This window comes from Anomaloglossus baeobatrachus, chromosome 6, assembly GCF_048569485.1.
Source record: "Anomaloglossus baeobatrachus isolate aAnoBae1 chromosome 6, aAnoBae1.hap1, whole genome shotgun sequence".
NCBI classification, from domain to species: domain Eukaryota; kingdom Metazoa; phylum Chordata; class Amphibia; order Anura; family Aromobatidae; genus Anomaloglossus; species Anomaloglossus baeobatrachus.
This window is the reverse complement of record NC_134358.1, coordinates 537902184-537920749: the sequence shown is the minus strand read 5'-3', so window position 1 is coordinate 537920749 and position 18566 is coordinate 537902184.

Below are 18566 nucleotides of genomic sequence, written 5' to 3'. Positions count from 1 at the left end.
AATATTACACGTTAACTACATAGAAGCCGTAAAACAACTAAATCTACTACATAGATCTGGTAGCAGAATCAAGCTTAACGAGATTATTGCACCCTGCCAGAGATTCACACACTGTCACGATCCCCCTCTATCCTAGCCTTCTGCCTGTAGTCGCTACCTGCTGCCAGCGGTCCCCAGTATCCTGTTACCTACCTGCAAACTGTCTCCAGTATCCTGTTACCTGTGTCGCCTCATCAGTACCTCTGCTACCTGTCTAACCGCGGCCTCCAGCAATCCTGTCTACATCCGTCTGTATTCCGGCTATTCATCCACTAATCTTCTGCTACTCCGCCATCTGTCACAGGTCTTCGAGTTACGCTGCCATCTGCCCTTGTTCACGTTTTGTTTGTCTGGAATATTCTGTAACTCTGATTGATGTCAGTTAACCCCTTCACCCCCCACTCCCAGCCTGTTTTCACCTTCTACTTTACACCAGTGCAAAGCAGTGCAAACACAGGTATTGATGATGCATTGAATAGTATGTTAGTACACCCCTGTTGGAGTGCTAACATACTAAGAGGGCGGACTAGTCGGGGACTATAACACCCTTGTGACTAGTCCCTGCGCTCATTAGTCTATCATAAAGGATATTTAGAATACTTTTTCAAAAGATCCCTTTATCTATGCTAGTGTATACAGGGACAGTTAGGCAAAGATTAGCAATAAGCAACCAGAACTACTCGTGGTGCTGGGTACATATTGGACCTGACAGGTTCCCGTTAACAGTGTGCAAAGCAGGATTAATATGCAATACTCGACAATGGTCACGGCGCTGTGGTGTTATTGTGACGCCCTGGACTGGTCAGGGCGTCCCAGGTAGTCACACACAACACCACACCCCCCTCCCGGTTAGGTAACATCAGTCAAACTAAAAACCTTGTCACCACCCTCCAGGTTTGATGTCCACAAAAGGGGGCGGAGCCAGGCGGTTGGCTCCACCCACCGAGGAGTTCACAGGCCTGCAGGCAGGAAAACACAGAGTCAGGTTCAAGTTGAGGGAGAGTCTAGTTCTAGAGGAGGTGTAGAGCAGTCAAGGTCACAGGCAGTCCTGTGTCCAGGCCTGCCAAGAGACTACCAGGTGGCTGGGTCGGAGCCCAGTCACCATTGGCAAGGAGGCAGACGGTGGTGGCCGCCTGCAGGAGACCGGGAAGACGACCGGTGGAACCGTAAGGGACCGGGACAGGGTAGTGGCCCGCCGGAACCGAACCGGGGAGCCAACTGGATACCGGAGCACCAGGCAGGGTACTCGGACCCAGTACAAAGCCCTGAACCAACAGGGCCGAGTCAAATCAACTGATTGCGGACTGGACTTAAGGACCTATCCCACACAAGCCCCGTTAGAAGACAACAGCCCAACCATACAGGGTTAAGCCACCGCCAAGGCATAGAGACCCAAAGGGCCAGCGTCTGCGGGCAAACGGACTCCTACGGCCTATACAAGTTGGGGAGCGGACTACCGGTGTCTAGGCATAGGAGTCAAACATTTACACACAGGGGTGCAGGAGAAAGGCGGAAACCACCAACCTATTCTGGGAAAAGCTGTAGCCGGCTGCGGGCCCCATTCATCACCCCGTTTGGTTTACCAGAGACTCCGGTGTCTTGTGTCATAGTGAGTACACCAGTGCCTTCGGGCCGCGCACCGCACCGCAACACTTCACCCTGCACCCCGGCCCTTGCCAACCGGGCCCCGGGACCAACACCCCCTACCCACGGAGGGGTCAACACCTAGCTGCGCCATTACACCGCTCCCGGGAGCCCCCATACCTTCACCGCAGCGGTGGTGTCTATGACTCGCCCACCCCAGGGCTATGGGACACTCGGTGCCGGGCCGGACTAGTCCGGTGGTAGTCAGTGGTGGCTGGGCCCGGCTCCGTGGCCCTGGTGGGTGTCAGTAGAATAAGTGGCTTAAGTTAAAGTTTGTGTTCGTGACGCCACCTGTGGTATGCGGCTAATAAGCCGCCGCTGCTGTGTGAGGCCTCCGGGATGATATTATGGCAGCAATGGTAGTACTGCTCCCCACAGGTGGAGCAATGCCCGGGGCACAGTTGGTGCTTGTAAATGTCTATGCAGATGAAATAACTGAGGCAACTTCAGAGGTGCAGTTCAAGTTCTTTTACTCACGGTTCTTGTCAGGGCAGGCAGAACCCTTGGACTGCTGGGACCGCTGTCAGGGACCTCCGTCTTCTGGGTGATTCAGAGTGTGAAATCCGGGACCCTCTCTCTTAGTGTCTCTTTCTCGGCTGTCTTCACTAGCCTTGCCTTAGTTAGATGGACTTTGGCTTGGCCTCCATTACAGCCTCCAGGCTGGGGGGTCACCTGTCGGCTGATTACCCCTTTTCTGAAGGTCTGCTCTGGGTTCTGGCCCTGGGAGCTTGCAATTCCCTGGGCCTCGGTTTTTACTGTCTGGAGATTGTCTTTTCACTCCTCCAGTCTCTAGGGACCGTCCCCTGTCGCAGCTAATCACTCCACCGATGTCACTGTGGACCAGGCCACCGCAGCCTGCAGCTACTCGTAGCGCCTCTGGGCCCTCGGCTTCGGTACCCAACAAGGACAGCTCGTGGTACCTACAGGACTACCCGCGGCCCTGCGACCCTTTCTTTCCTTCTCTTCTTTCTCCTCCTTGCCTGCCTCAGCAGGCCTCCTCCTCCCTCCTTTCTCTCGTTCTTCTCCTCCAACTACATGCTGCTTCTCTCACTCCCTGAGGTAAACTGAAACTAACTTGACCTTCCTTTCTCTATCTGCTCTCTGGTGGCTCCTCCCACCTCCCCAGTTGCTAAGCTACCACCCTATGGGAGCAGGGATGGGTCTTACAGCCCCTCTCAGCATGCAGCATGGGAGGGTTGCCTGCCACTTTCCCTGGTCCTGTGTGTCCCTAGCAATGGGTGTAGTGTGGATTTACCAGGGGACCGGAGTTCACCCTCTTCCTCTCCCAGAATGGGGCATCACACCGCTGATGGGGTGTAATGACCTGTGGCGACGGAAGCCTCAGGGGCGCCACACTCCCCCACAGCAAATCCCAGCACGTCCTCGGGCTGAAAAACAACAAAAACAAGTGGGAGAACTGCAAAACATTTTTGGTATGCAATAACATAAAACAATAAAACATTTCTTCCCTTTATGGGAGGCACATTTACTTTAACGTTGCTAACTTCTTATAAAGAAACTATGTGCGCACTTCCAGTTCATTGCACGGTTTGGGCACTTCCCCCATAATTCTGGTAGGGGGCACAACGGGTGCAACTATCTACATTTTCGGCTACAACAAGTCCAGTAGCCCGGCAGTTCGTTTCTTTCAATCAAACACTAATGGGACAAATCAACCAGCCATTAAGTCCAATGGCCTGGTTACATAGGACACATAAACAACATACCAGCCACTAAGTCCAGTGGCCTGGTAGGACATAACACATACACTTCCACCGGGGCCCACATTCCAGTTCAGTGGCCCGGTAACACATAAACATGGGGGGTGACGTCTTCAAAAAGCATCAGGGGCAGTACAGCAGGAAAGGGTGTCATCTTCGAAAAGAATAAGGGGCAAAACACGAGGGACTTCTTCAAAAAGAATGAGGGGCTATGTACAGTTCAGCATCTCTTCATCTTTACTTGTAGGGATTCTTCTCCGGCTCCCCACCTGGCAGCAGGTAGACAGCGGTCAGCACAGTCTGCGTCTCCTGCGTGGCTGTAGCAGGCCTGCTGCAAGATGCTGCGGCCTGGGCCTGCTCTGAGGTAGTGCTGCTGGCTTGCATAGGGTTACCAGCCATACGGCGCCACTCTGGCTCTTCTGGGGCTGCCTCCTTGTCTTGGCGGGCCGCGCCTGGCATGGCGGCGGCCTGGGTTGGAGTCGCTGCTGCGGTGAGATCTTGGCGGGCCGCACCTGGCGTAGCTGCGGCCCGGATCGGCGTCGCCGTGTCGGGCGTCTCTCTAGGGACCGCGGGCATGGCAGCGGGGGTTGGGGCTCTCGCGCCGGCAGGGGCATTAAATGACTCACCCCTCAGTTGCATCTCCGGTGTTCTGGTGGTCGCTGTCTTGCTGCAGGGTGCTGGTATCGGAGCTGCGGTCGTGGCACGCGCGCCTGCAGGAGGACCGGGCAGGAACCCCACCGGGCAATCCGGGCTCCGCCGGCTGGGGGTGTCACTCTCTTTACCCGGCTCTGCAGCGGCGGCTGGATCTTCTCCGCTCTCCAGGACGCAGGACACAACCCGGTTCTGAGGTGCGTGTCCCGGCTCGGCCACTCCTCCTCTGGCCGCTCGTTGCTCGGCGTCCATCCTTTTAGCTTCTTCACGCGCCATCTTTTCTTCCTCCGCCTTCTATGGCGGGCACCGCTTCGCGCGCTTTTCTTGGACAAGGGGGCGGGGCTTCTCTTTGCGCCCTTTCTTCTTGCACGCCCCCCTTCTTCCCGCTCTCAGCAGCGCTAATGGCGGTGGTTTCTCAGTAAAGTACACAGTCTGTCACACGGTTCTTCAGGCGCACAGTACCCGGTTAGACCGGGCACGAAATCCTGTTCGTGACGCCAAAAGTTGACTCGCCCACCCCAGGGCTATGGGACACTCGGTGCCGGGCCGGACTAGTCCGGTGGTAGTCAGTGGTGGCTGGGCCCGGCTCCGTGGCCCTGGTGGGTGTCAGTAGAATAAGTGGCTTAAGTTAAAGTTTGTGTTCGTGACGCCACCTGTGGTATGCGGCTAATAAGCCGCCGCTGCTGTGTGAGGCCTCCGGGATGATATTATGGCAGCAATGGTAGTACTGCTCCCCACAGGTGGAGCAATGCCCGGGGCACAGTTGGTGCTTGTAAATGTCTATGCAGATGAAATAACTGAGGCAACTTCAGAGGTGCAGTTCAAGTTCTTTTACTCACGGTTCTTGTCAGGGCAGGCAGAACCCTTGGACTGCTGGGACCGCTGTCAGGGACCTCCGTCTTCTGGGTGATTCAGAGTGTGAAATCCGGGACCCTCTCTCTTAGTGTCTCTTTCTCGGCTGTCTTCACTAGCCTTGCCTTAGTTAGATGGACTTTGGCTTGGCCTCCATTACAGCCTCCAGGCTGGGGGGGTCACCTGTCGGCTGATTACCCCTTTTCTGAAGGTCTGCTCTGGGTTCTGGCCCTGGGAGCTTGCAATTCCCTGGGCCTCGGTTTTTACTGTCTGGAGATTGTCTTTTCACTCCTCCAGTCTCTAGGGACCGTCCCCTGTCGCAGCTAATCACTCCACCGATGTCACTGTGGACCAGGCCACCGCAGCCTGCAGCTACTCGTAGCGCCTCTGGGCCCTCGGCTTCGGTACCCAACAAGGACAGCTCGTGGTACCTACAGGACTACCCGCGGCCCTGCGACCCTTTCTTTCCTTCTCTTCTTTCTCCTCCTTGCCTGCCTCAGCAGGCCTCCTCCTCCCTCCTTTCTCTCGTTCTTCTCCTCCAACTACATGCTGCTTCTCTCACTCCCTGAGGTAAACTGAAACTAACTTGACCTTCCTTTCTCTATCTGCTCTCTGGTGGCTCCTCCCACCTCCCCAGTTGCTAAGCTACCACCCTATGGGAGCAGGGATGGGTCTTACAGCCCCTCTCAGCATGCAGCATGGGAGGGTTGCCTGCCACTTTCCCTGGTCCTGTGTGTCCCTAGCAATGGGTGTAGTGTGGATTTACCAGGGGACCGGAGTTCACCCTCTTCCTCTCCCAGAATGGGGCATCACACCGCTGATGGGGTGTAATGACCTGTGGCGACGGAAGCCTCAGGGGCGCCACATCTACAATCACCACAACCCGTGGGTGGCGTCACGAACTTACATCCCAAACCAAACCACCGAGGCCTCGGCCGTGGAACCCCTCACCCAAATCCCCGCATGTAGCGCCAAATCCCTTCCAGAGCGACGTGACCCCCGAGTCCGTGAGAGGCTCGAGCCACCACCCACAGTACGAGCACAGATCCGAGTGGCTCGGCGGTCGCAGCCGAGTCCGCGGGGCGGTATATTATTGTGACGCCCTGGGCAAGCGAGGGGTCACAGGTAATGACATCACCACACCCCACACCCCGGTTAGGCACATCTAAGCTAGACCAGAAACCCTTGTTGCCTTCCCCAGGGGCTGATGTCCACACCAGGGGGTGGAGCCAGGCGGTTGGTCTCCACCCACCAAGGAGTTCACAGTCCTGGAGGAAGGAAAAGCAGTGTTGAGTTTTGACAGTGAAAGTGGAAGGAGGGAAAGTGAGCAGTAGTGAAGTGGCAAGAGAGCAGACTGAAGTGAGTCCGGGTGTGTGCCCCGGACAGAGACAGCAAGGTTAGCAGACGGCGGTGACCGTCTGCAGGAGTGGCCTATCGGAGGTGCTGTGAGGACCGTGGACGGGTGGTGACCCGGCGGTACCGGACCGGTACACAAGGAGAAGCCAGCACCATTGGCAAGGGCCTTTCGGATCCCGGCAAGGCTAGGAGTCACCGTAAATTTGCCAAATCCGTCAGTGAAGGGGACCTCCGGGTTTCCAAATAACTAAGTCCCGATTGAAGGCAACAGTCCAACCGTATGAGAGAGACACCGCCAAGGCACCAGTTTCTCAGGGCCAGCGCCTGCGGGCAAAGAGGGGCTCCTCCGGCCCATATCAAATTCGGGGAGCGGGTAACCGGTGGGAACCCATCGCTACCAACATTACACAAGGTGCAGGGAAAGAGACAGTCACCGTTATCTACCGGGGAAAAGCAACAGCAGCCGTCCGTGGGAACCGTCTTTCCAGCCGTGTGTTTTACCGAGAACTGTGTCACCGTCTCAGGCTGAGTGAGTACCACCGTGCCGTGAGGCACAGCGCTGCCCCCCCGCGACCCTGCACCTCACCAGGCCCCGCACCTGGCCTGCCATCCCTCATCCTCCACCCCATCACTGGGCCCCGGGACAACCAACCCCTACCCACGGAGGGGGAGAACTAACAACTCTGCTGCTCCCTGTCACCGCTCCCGGGATCCCCATACAGAGCAGCGGTGGTGTTACCAAAAATCACCACAACCGTGGGTGGCGTCACGGACAATAAATCCCCAAAACCAAACCCCTTTTCACTCACGGGCGAGGAGCGTCGCTCGAGTCCCCGGGATCCGGCCCATCGCTCGAGCCACCGACCAGTAGCGGTCGCAGCAGCAGCGGCAGCCGGACCCGAGCAGTGGGAGAGCGCAGCGTCCCCTCCTCCGCCCGCAACAACTTGGCATCACGAACAGGATCTTACCGCTCTGCCGTTGGGTAGAGGTACGCCTTGTTACCGCCGGAGGTGTCCGGCCGAAAAGTTTCAGAAGCCGCCATCTTTGGCGCGAAAAGTTCCCGCTCGAGCGTCTCCTCGAGTACTGGAGGCGCGAAGGCCAAAACCCCGCCCCGATAGAGGAGGAGCCGAAAAGAGGCTAAGGGGGACGCGGATGGAGGAATGGCGGCGTCCTCGAACTGGAGCGCGGGAGTGCCCGCTTCCGGAGCGTCCAAGCTCTGGGGGAGCCGAGGGGGAGTAGCCTTTGAAGACTGCGGCCCGGGTGAGCTCCCCGCCGGGACCGCTGCGTGGCTGGAGCGGGAGCTGGGCCGGTTCTGCTTGAAGGTGAGGGCGCAGAGCCTGCAGCAGCTGCTGGACTGGAAGGCGGAGATGCGCAGGATGGTTGCCGTAGTGGGGGCCCGTGAGCAAGGGGCCGCTGCGGCCGTGCCACGTCGCGACCAGTCCACCCAAACCCCAGAACCAGCCCTGATTGCATGGGAGCCGGGGGCCGGTACCGCAGCCGGAGGCCCAGAGAGAATGTCGCTGATGGAAGAGGGGGTTCCGACCACGCTGCCCCCGCCACCGTTCTTAATGGCTGTCAGTGGTTCTGGGCTGAACTGCCTGTGGAAGGAGAACCCGATGTACCGATCGGTCCCCGAGTGGGCCGACCCCCTGCGGTGGTAGCCGCTCCAGAGTCAGCGGAGCTCCGCTGCAAGTTGTCCCCGTTGGGACCACCAGTGTGTATTTAAAAGTTCTGCAAGTTTGAAAATAAAAATGATCAACCGAAGTTAACCTGATTATTGCTGATTGAAACCGGTCGTTGCCGGCACCGTTGTCCCCGTGGGGACCGTCTGAAGTTGCGTAAGGGACTCCTTACGGACAAGCCCATGAACTTGCAGGGCAACCACAAACTAGTCGGATGTAAATAATGTTGTTGTTGCAGCTTCCACCGTTGCCGCCTCCGGAGAGGCAGATTGGAGGGAGGGCCCGCAGTGGAGCAGGCTGGGGCCCAGCCACCACCTGAACCGGTGGCTACCCTCTGGGGGTCCAGGGGCTCCCCATGGATGTGGGTCCCCTGGAAAGGACAGATCCCACTCGGGTAACTTGGTGCAGGACTGGGGTCAAGGGGTGCTGCCTGTTTTCTTAGGGGCAGCATCAGGGCCAGGTTACTTGGGTGGGTGAGAGCGGAAGCCATAACCGTTAACCGTTTGAAACCATTTGAAACGTTTAAGAAAGTGCCTCCCAATGTGGGATGATGTTAATATAATTGTATGTGTTACCGTTTTCTATCTTTTTTACAGTTTAAAAATAAAAATAAAACCGGTGTTGGACGGGCAGCCCGCGGACGGTCTGCATTTTGCTAAGGGGGAATGTGACACCCTGGGCAAGCCAGGGGTCACAGGTAATGACATCACCACACCCTACACCCCGGTTAGGCACATCTAAGCTAGACCAGAAACCCTTGTTGCCTTCCCCAGGGGCTGATGTCCACACCAGGTTGTGGAGCCAGGCGGTTGGTCTCCACCCACCAAGGAGTTCACAGTCCTGGAGGAAGGAAAAGCAGAGTTGAGTTTTGACAGTGAAAGTGGAAGGAGGGAAAATGAGCAGTAGTGAAGTGGCAAGAGAGCACACTGAAGTGAGTCCGGGTGTGTGCCCCGGACAGAGACAGCAAGGTTAGCAGACGGCGGTGACCGTCTGCAGGAGTGGCCTATCGGAGGTGCCGTGAGGACCGTGGACGGGTGGTGACCCGGCGGTACCGGACCGGTACACAAGGAAAAGCCAGCACCATTGGCAGGGGCTAGGAGTCGCCGTAAATTTGCCAAATCCGTCAGTGAAGGGGACCTCCGGGTTTCCAAACAACTAAGTCCCGATTGAAGGCAACAGTCCAACCGTATGGGAGAGACACCGCCAAGGCACCAGTTTCTCAGGGCCAGCGCCTGCGGGCAAAGAGGGGCTCCTCCGGCCCATATCAAATTCGGGGAGCGGGTAACCGGTGGGAACCCATCGCTACCAACATTACACAAGGTGCAGGGAAAGAGACAGTCACCGTTATCTACCGGGGAAAAGCAACAGCAGCCGTCCGTGGGAACCGTCTTTCCAGCCGTGTGTTTTACCAAGAACTGTGTCACCGTCTCAGGCTGAGTGAGTACCACCGTGCCGTGCGGCACAGCGCTGCCCCCGCGACCCTGCACCTCACCAGGCCCCGCACCTGGCCTGCCATCCCTCATCCTCCACCCCATCACTGGGCCCCGGGACAACCAACCCCTACCCACGGAGGGGAGAAATAACAACTCAGCTGCTCCCTGCCACCGCTCCCGGGATCCCCATACAGAGCAGCGATGGTGTTACCAAAAATCACCACAACCGTGGGTGGCGTCATGGACAATAAATTCCCAAAACCAAACCCCTTTTCACTCACGGGCGAGAAGCGCCGCTCGAGTCACCGGTATCCGGCCCATCGCTCGAGCCACCGAGCAGCAGCGGCCGCAGCAGCAGCGGCAGCCGGACCCGAGCAGTGGGAGAGCGCAGCGTCCCCTCCTCCGCCCGCGACATTATACTCATATATCTGTTTGCATCTGGCCATCGCCGGTGCTGGTATCAAGTGATCAGTGAGGGGTACCGAGTGTCAGAGCAATCTTGTTCCATTGCTTCATGATACATTGCTGAGGCTTATGTTTCCATAGTAGGTGCACCCCTTTTTTGGTACTAATTACCACACCCTAGGAACAACCCAGAAGACCTGCCATTTTAGTGTTGCTCTGGCATCTAGCCATCACAACTTCTCCTTTGTCTCTTGGATCTTTATGTTTTGTCTAATTTCATCTCCGAGTGGCAGATTGTTTTACAGCGTTATAAAGGAGACAGCTGTATTAGTTAATTGGTGTAAACGTGCGCAATTTCTAGATTTTTTTAAATTCAAATTTGACGACTTTCCTCAAAAATTTGAATTGCGGCAAATAAATTAATTGAAAAACCTCTGATTGTCTGTAAAAAAAATAATGAGGTGAACATTTGTGTGTAATGGGGTGTTTCAATTTCGGAGGTATTTCCAAATATTTTTAGTATTACGTGTACTACATCTTGGGATAGGAACAAAGAGGACCGGAGTAATAAATAGTGCAAAACAATGACAAATTTTATTCGATATGTGAGACAAACAAGACACAAAAAGAAGGGATGGCCGTATAAAACACCATAAAATGCACAGAATGGGGGGATGAGAGTAAGTAATAACCCCAGGGGAAAAGGCAGCAGCATGTATGGAGATAATCAAAAGTATCAGTACATTAACCTGACTGGCAGCTATTACAAACAAGGTACTGACATGACAGCATATAATCAATAGATAATCATAAAGTGCTGAGTGCATAGGTGGATACAGTGCCCTCGCCTTTACTCCCTGATGAAGCGGTATCCACAGGTGTAATATTTACTTTGCGCACCGTACGTTGGAGGTTTTAAGGGGGCTCTTTCCTATGGGGGGTCCCCCCAATTGGGGATTCTGGCCTTTCCTTGCAATCAGCATTTTTACAAGCAGCTCTCTGCACACCGCTATGCATTGTATTGTGTTGATGGCATGTGATAGAGTGGATTTCACATATACATTGTGCTTATAGCAGCTTTATGATTTATTTCTTGTTTGCACTTGGCACTTTATAATTTCTTTATGCTGCTATTTTTGCACTGTATCCACCTATGCACTCAGCACTTTATGATTATCTATTGATTATATGCTGTCATGTCAGTACCTTGTTTGTAATAGCTGCCAGTCAGTTTAATGTACTGATACTTTTGATTATCTCCATACATGCTGCTGCCTTTTCCCCTGGGGTTATTACTTACATTCATCCCCCCATTCTGTGTATTTTATGGTGTTTTATATGGCCATCCCTTCTTTTTGTGTCTTGTTTGTCTCACATATCGAATAAAATTTGTCATTGTTTTGCACTATTTATTACTCCGGTCCTCTTTGTTTTTTGATATTACATAGGAGTATGTGCTAGGCACATGTTTTGCCCCATTGTGGGCATCTGTGCCTTACATTGTGATAAGTGACGGTCATGAGGTATAGTTTTCTCATCTTGGGATAGGATCTTGGAGAGTAAAGTAGCCCTTATAAGTTTCAGGATTTGTTTATTTGTTTTTTTTGTTTTGTTTTTTTTATTTTTTTTATATATATATATATATATATATATATATATATATATATATATATATATATACACTAGATGGTGGCCCGATTCTAGCGCATCGGGTATTCTAGAATATGTATGTAGTTTATTGTATCTGTTCAGCGCGGTGTGAACATGACTGACGTATGCAGGGCCAGCGTCAGCACCCTCCGCCGCCCACACACATTGTGCCATTGTGGCGCCCCTGACCTGGTCAGGCACCACTGAGTACTGCACCCATGCTGGGGACAGTACAATACAGGTAATCCAGAAGGCTGACCGAGGTGTGACTACACAGGCGCATAGTGATCAGGTCTCACACATGTAGCTTTGAGAGGACCCCTGGGGATCCCAGGAGGGGGCAAAGCCTTCACCTCCACTTGAGGAGTGGAGGGGGCGAAGCCTCCATCTCCACTCAAGGGGTGTGGTAGAGAGCCTGGTTGCTAGGTGGCGTAGGCAAGAACAGGAGAGGAGGAGCAGTGAGCCAGTTTAGTGCAGCAGTCCAGGGAGAGCAGACGTCAGGAGCAGACCCCTGGGGCTGTGACAGTCTAACAGCGTCCGCGCAGTGACTACCGACGGGGGAGAACGGTCACCTGGTAGTGCTGCCCGAACCCCACACACAGCTGGAGAGAGAGCCGCGTAGTGGAAAGTACGGAGACTGTCAGGGAGTACCAGGCCCAAACGGGCGGCAGATCCCGGAGCGGGGATAGATCCACCTTTCCTTGCTAAACCTGCCGGTGTGGGGCCCTCAAAGCCCACGCCACAACACCCCAAAGGCCGCAGCCACGTAGCCACAGTTAGGGCCCATAGTTCACAGGAGGCAAGCAGCTGGAGTGATCTGGTCCAGGCGACAAGCAAACGGCAAACAAACGAGGGGAGCAGCTACTTCCCTGGGTGACCCCCATAGGGACTAAAAGTCGGGGTTACCACAAACCACAGAAGGGCTAAGGAAGGCGAGTCGGTAGTCACCCTCATCAGTCAGCCTGAAGGACACCTGGTTCCAGCCTGGTTCATCCCAGCTACGCCCGGGTTACTCACTCTGCCACCTTCTGTGAGTAAAACCCCTGAAAGACATTCTGCTTGTGCTGAGTTATTCTGCGCCTTGTGGTTCTACACACTCACACAGGGCCCTGGGGCTTGCCTCACTCTCAGGAGGCTATTACAACTGACTGCACCCACCATCAGCCCCAGGCATCCCTTAATCTGCAGTGGCGGTCCCCACTGACCGCAATTCTGAGAGTGGCGTCACGACAATCCTAAATAGAAGATCTCCTACCCGTGACAGGATCCAGCCGAGTGGAGTCCCTGAAGGTAATGCACCGACACTGCACTTGTGGGGCTACACATCTGGCGTCACGAACAGGATAAGGACTAGACTTGTTCAGACAGGTGACCATGTGCCTGGGCGGTCCGCTTGAAAAATTGGAAGCGCCGCCATATTGCCACCATGAAAAGCGCGCTGAAAAACAACAGCAGCCCGCGCTGGGAGAAGTTACCGCCCACGAAGAGGTGTGGCTACCCAGAGATCCCCTGCAGAGTCCTGACCTCGCAAGTGAAGAGAGCGGAGGCAGAGGCGTTCAGAGACGTCGGGACAGAAAGGGAGCCAGAAGCCTGCTGCTGGAAGAGGCAGAGCAGAAACTGAAGAGCCTGCTACTGGAGGCAGCGACGAGTCCGCTGCTGGGAAATCGTGCAGAAGGAGGCGCAGAGGAAATGGCGTCTGAACGCAGAGACCCAGAGCCAGGCTCCGCTGCCTGGTGGTATCAGGAACTTGCCCAGTTCTGCGACCAACTGGAGGCCAGGGTCGTAAGGCAGATCAGCGAGGAACGCACGGCGCTTCTGGAGATGGCTGCCGCGGTGCAGGCCTATGAGGAAAAAGCTGCGCGACGAGTGCCAGACCGAGCGGCGACGACTCAGACCCTGATGGTGCCACCGATGGGTGAGTCCAGTGTTGCCCCTGCCAGCGCGAGTGCCCCGATCCCTGCTGCCACGCCCGCGGTCCCTGAAGAGGCGCCCGGCGCGGCGACGCTGAATCAGGCCGCAACCACGCCAGGTGCGGCCCGCCAAGCCCAGGCCGCCGCAGCGATGCCCTGCCCGGCCCGCAAAGATCCGGCTGCCACCGCGACCCTCATCCACGCCGCAGGTGTGACGCTGACCCAGGCCGCCGCCTTGCTAGGCCCGGCCCGCCAAGACCCCACTGCAGCAGCGACGCTCATCCACGCCGCAGGCGAGGTGCTGAACCAGGCCGCAGCCACGCCAGGTGCGGCCCGCCAAGCTCCGATCGCTGCAGCGACGCCCGGCCCAGCCTGCACAGATCCCATCGCAGCTGCGACGCCAATTCAGGCCGCCGTAGCGATGCCCTGCCCGGCCCGCCAAGAACCGGCCACAGTAGCGATGCCCGCTAAGGCTCCAGCTGCGACCCTGAGTGAGACTGCGACAGCAACGCTGATCCAGGTCGCCGCCATGCAGGGCGCGGCCCGCCAAGACCAGGCCGCCGCCATGCAGGGCGCGGCCCGCCAAGACCAGGCCGCCGCCATGTCAGGCGCGGCCCGCCAAGACAAGAATGTACCACTGTTTACCCCGGCCTGCAAGGCCAGAGCAGACACCGCTCCCCAGTCTAAGGAAGTCCCTGCTAGGAAGTCCCTGATAGGAGAGGACCCCGCATACTGGAAGCTGAAGGCTGATCTAGAGGCCCAGTTCCCACAGGAGATGGTGGACCTGTATCTGCTCCCTCCGCACACCCCCAAGGCGACTCCTGCAGCTACCACGCCAAAGAGTCCCCCGCCCGGGCCTGCTGATGAACACCCATCCCCAGCGCTGCCACAACAGGAGTGCTCAGAAGAACTCAGGGGGAGAGGAGGCCAGGAAGCTGAGGAGCTGACCCCGGAGCCATCAGCAGTGGATCCATGCCCAGAGCCAGAGATGTTGCCATACTCCCGCTGGGATGAAGAGGAAGAGTTGTCCAGAAACCTCACCTGGGAGCCTGCAAGCAGTGAAGCAGCAACCCCGCAGAATCCAGCCCGTAGGACACGGCGCCGTAGCAGAACAAAGTTTTCCCCTGCACCGCAGTCTCCAGAGCAGAAAGACGAAGTCATGGCCAGAGACTTGGAAGAGAAACGGTTCCTGAGAAGGGCCAAATCCCAGGTCAGAGGTCCACTTTGTCGCGGTGTAGTAGAAGACTTCAGCTTGAAATCAGGATATGGCTTCATAGTAGCTCCTGGTATGAAGGAAGGCATCTTTGTTAATAGAAGGGATGTTAGAGCCCATTTGCCCAGAGGACATCCGGGAAGGAACTTACGGACAGGAGATTCAGTGGAATTCACCATGCACCAAGGAGAGAGAGGATGGTATGCATTGGATGTTACACCATGTCCCAGACATCCCTACAGTGAACCTGCTGTCTCAACAGAAAAAGAAACAGATACAGAAGAAGAAGGAAAAGACAGAGATGGAGAAAGCAACAGGTGCCGCAGCCCTACAGGCCCAAGCCCTGGTGAGGAGGAATCTATGTAGAGAAAAGTAAAGTACAGCAAGTTACAGTTTTGACCAGTTTGCAACGTTTATAAGTTTAAGCATGTGCCCACATGAACTAATGTGAGAAACCCATAAACCTTAAGGCTATGAACTGGCTATAGCCACAAACTCTCGCAGTGTAAATAGTTACCCCAGAGGTACCACCACCAGAGCCAGCCTGTTTAGGGGCTTGGCTCACCTGCAACCAGGGAGCACGCCTGTTTATGGGGCCTGGCTCACCTGCAACCAGGGAGCACGCCTGTTTATGGGGCCTGGCTCTCCACCACAAAGAGGGTACCTGGTCAGCACCAACTGTGAAGGCCGCCTCTGGATCCTGCCAGAAGTGGCTGAAGGCGCGGCTTCACCAGGCCAGGTATACCCTGAAACCACCAGCCCATGAAAGCCGCCTCTACATCCTGCCAGAAGTGGCTGAAGGCGTGGCCAACGTGAGAGGGTTTTGGGTGGGTTAACGGACTTGTGGGTGGAGGGTGGTGATGTATGGTACCTGGTGGTTTTAAAATGTTTTACCATGTTTTAATGTTTTATGCATTTTAAAATGTTGTCTTGCAGCCCGAGGACGTGCTGGTGATAACTAAGGGGGAATGTGGCGCCCCTGACCTGGTCAGGCACCACTGAGTACTGCACCCATGCTGGGGACAGTACAATACAGGTAATCCAGAAGGCTGACCGAGGTGTGACTACACAGGCGCATAGTGATCAGGTCTCACACATGTACCTTTGAGAGGACCCCTGGGGATCCCAGGAGGGGGAAAAGCCTTCACCTCCACTTGAGGAGTGGAGGGGGCGAAGCCTCCATCTCCACTCAAGGGGTGTGGTAGAGAGCCTGGTTGCTAGGTGGCGTAGGCAAGAACAGGAGAGGAGGAGCAGTGAGCCAGTTTAGTGCAGCAGTCCAGGGAGAGCAGACGTCAGGAGCAGACCCCTGGGGCTGTGACAGTCTAACAGCGTCCGCGCAGTGACTACCGACGGGGGAGAACGGTCACCTGGTAGTGCTGCCCGAACCCCACACACAGCTGGAGAGAGAGCCGCGTAGTGGAAAGTACGGAGACTGTCAGGGAGTACCAGGCCCAAACGGGCGGCAGATCCCGGAGCGGGGATAGATCCACCTTTCCTTGCTAAACCTGCCGGTGTGGGGCCCTCAAAGCCCACGCCACAACACCCCAAAGGCCGCAGCCACGTAGCCACAGTTAGGGCCCATAGTTCACAGGAGGCAAGCAGCTGGAGTGATCTGGTCCAGGCGACAAGCAAACGGCAAACAAACGAGGGGAGCAGCTACTTCCCTGGGTGACTCCCATAGGGACTAAAAGTCGGGGTTACCACAAACCACAGAAGGGCTAAGGAAGGCGAGTCGGTAGTCACCCTCATCAGTCAGCCTGAAGGACACCTGGTTCCAGCCTGGTTCATCCCAGCTACGCCCGGGTTACTCACTCTGCCACCTTCTGTGAGTAAAACCCCTGAAAGACATTCTGCTTGTGCTGAGTTATTCTGCGCCTTGTGGTTCTACACACTTACACAGGGCCCTGGGGCTTGCCTCACTCTCAGGAGGCTATTACAACTGACTGCACCCACCATCAGCCCCAGGCATCCCTTAATCTGCAGTGGCGGTCCCCACTGACCGCAATTCTGAGAGTGGCGTCACGACAATCCTAAATAGAAGATCTCCTACCCGTGACAGGATCCAGCCGAGTGGAGTCCCTGAAGGTAATGCACCGACACTGCACTTGTGGGGCTACACACCATCACGCCACAATCAGCATTTTCCCCTCCATTTGCTCTCTTAACACAGGTTCTGTGACAGTCTGTGTCATGTTGCTAAGGCCGCAGTCTGGTATCTAAGGGGCCAGCACCACTCCCTCAGCAACACCCACATCTAATTCGGAGGCAGCTGAGCAGAGAGGTGGGCGGGACATGCCGAGGAGGAAATAGGAAGCAGCCGCATCTCCCAGCCTGCAGGGCCAGAGAGGGGAGAAAGTACTACAGAGTATGAAAAGAGGAGAAAGTGCACGTTGAGTATAATCGTTTTATTTTTTATTTTATTTTTTACTGTGTGCTGGCGGCTGCTTGTGGAAGTTGTGGGGTGTATATAGAGGCTTCTGGGGTGTATATAAAGGCTGTTGGGGTGTATATAGAGGCTTCTGTGTGCAGCGGTGTCTGTGTGCGGAGGCGCCTGTGTGCGGAGGTGCCTGTGTGCGGCGGTGTCTGTGTGCGGCGGTGCCTGTGTGCGGAGGTGTCTGTGTGCGGAGGTGTCTGTGTGCGGAGGTGTCTGTGTGCGGAGGTGTCTGTGTGCGGAGGTGTCTGTGTGCGGAGGTGCCTGTGTGCGGCGGTGTCTGTCTGCGGCGGTGCCTGTGGGCGGAGGTGCCTGTGTGCGGAGGTGCCTGCGTGCGGAGGTGCCTGTGTGCGGAGGTGCCTGTGTGTGGAGGTGCATGTGTGCGGAGGTGCATGTGTGCGGAGGTGTCTGTGTGCGGTGGTGTCTGTGTGCGGAGGTGCCTGTGTGCGGCGGTGTCTGTCTGCGGCGGTGCCTGTGTGCGGAGATGTCTGTGTGCGGCGGTGTCTGTACGGCGGTGCCTGTGTGCGGAGGTGCCTGTGTGCAGAGATGTCTGTGTGTGGCGGTGCCTGTGTGCGGCGGTGCCTGTGTGCGGAGGTGCCTGTGTGCGGAGGTGCATGTGTGCGGAGGTGTCTGTGTGCGGTTGGTGTCTGTGTGCGGTGGTGTCTGTGTGCGGTGGTGTCTGTGTGCGGTGGTGTCTGTGTGCGGAGGTGCCTGTGTGCGGAGGTGCCTGTGTGCGGCGGTGCCTGTATGCGGAGGTGCCTGTGTGCGGAGATGTCTGTGTGCGGCGGTGTCTGTACGGCGGTGCCTGTGTGCGGAGGTGTCTGTGTGCGGAGGTGTCTGTGTGCGGAGGTGCCTGTGTGCAGAGGTGTCTGTGTGCGGAGGTGTCTGTGTGCGGAGGTGTTTGTGTGCGGAGGTGTCTGTGTGCGGAGGTGCCTGTGTGCGGAGGTGTCTGTGTGCGGAGGTGTCTGTGTGCGGAGGTGTCTGTGTGCGGAGGTGCCTGTGTGCGGAGGTGTCTGTGTGCGGAGGTGTCTGTGTGCGGAGGTGTCTGTGTGCGGAGGTGTCTGTGTGCGGAGGTGTCTGTGTGCGGAGGTGTCTGTGTGCGGAGGTGCCTGTGTGCGGAGGTGCCTGTGTGCGGAGGTGCCTGTGTGAAGCCCCACAGGTGTTGTGTCGGTGCATTACCTTCAGGGACTCCACTCAGCTGGATCTGGTCACAGGTAGGAGATCTTCTTCTTGTCGTGACGCCACTCTCAGTATTGCGGCCAGTAGGGACCGCCACTGCAGGTTGAGGGACGCCTGGGGCTGATGGTGAGTGCAGTTAGTTGGAATAGCCTCCTGAGAGTGAGGCAAGCCCCAGGGCCCTGTGTAGGTGCGTAGTACCACAAGGCGCAGAATAACTCCACACAGGCAGAATGTCTTTCAGGGTTTTTACTCACTTCAGGTGGCAGGGTGAGTAACCCGGGCGTAGCTGGGATGAACCAAGTGGGAACCAGGTGTCCTTCAGGCTGACTTGTGAGGGTGACTACTAACTCGCCTTCCTTAGCCCTTGGTGGTTTGGGGTAACCCCGACTTTTAGTCCCTA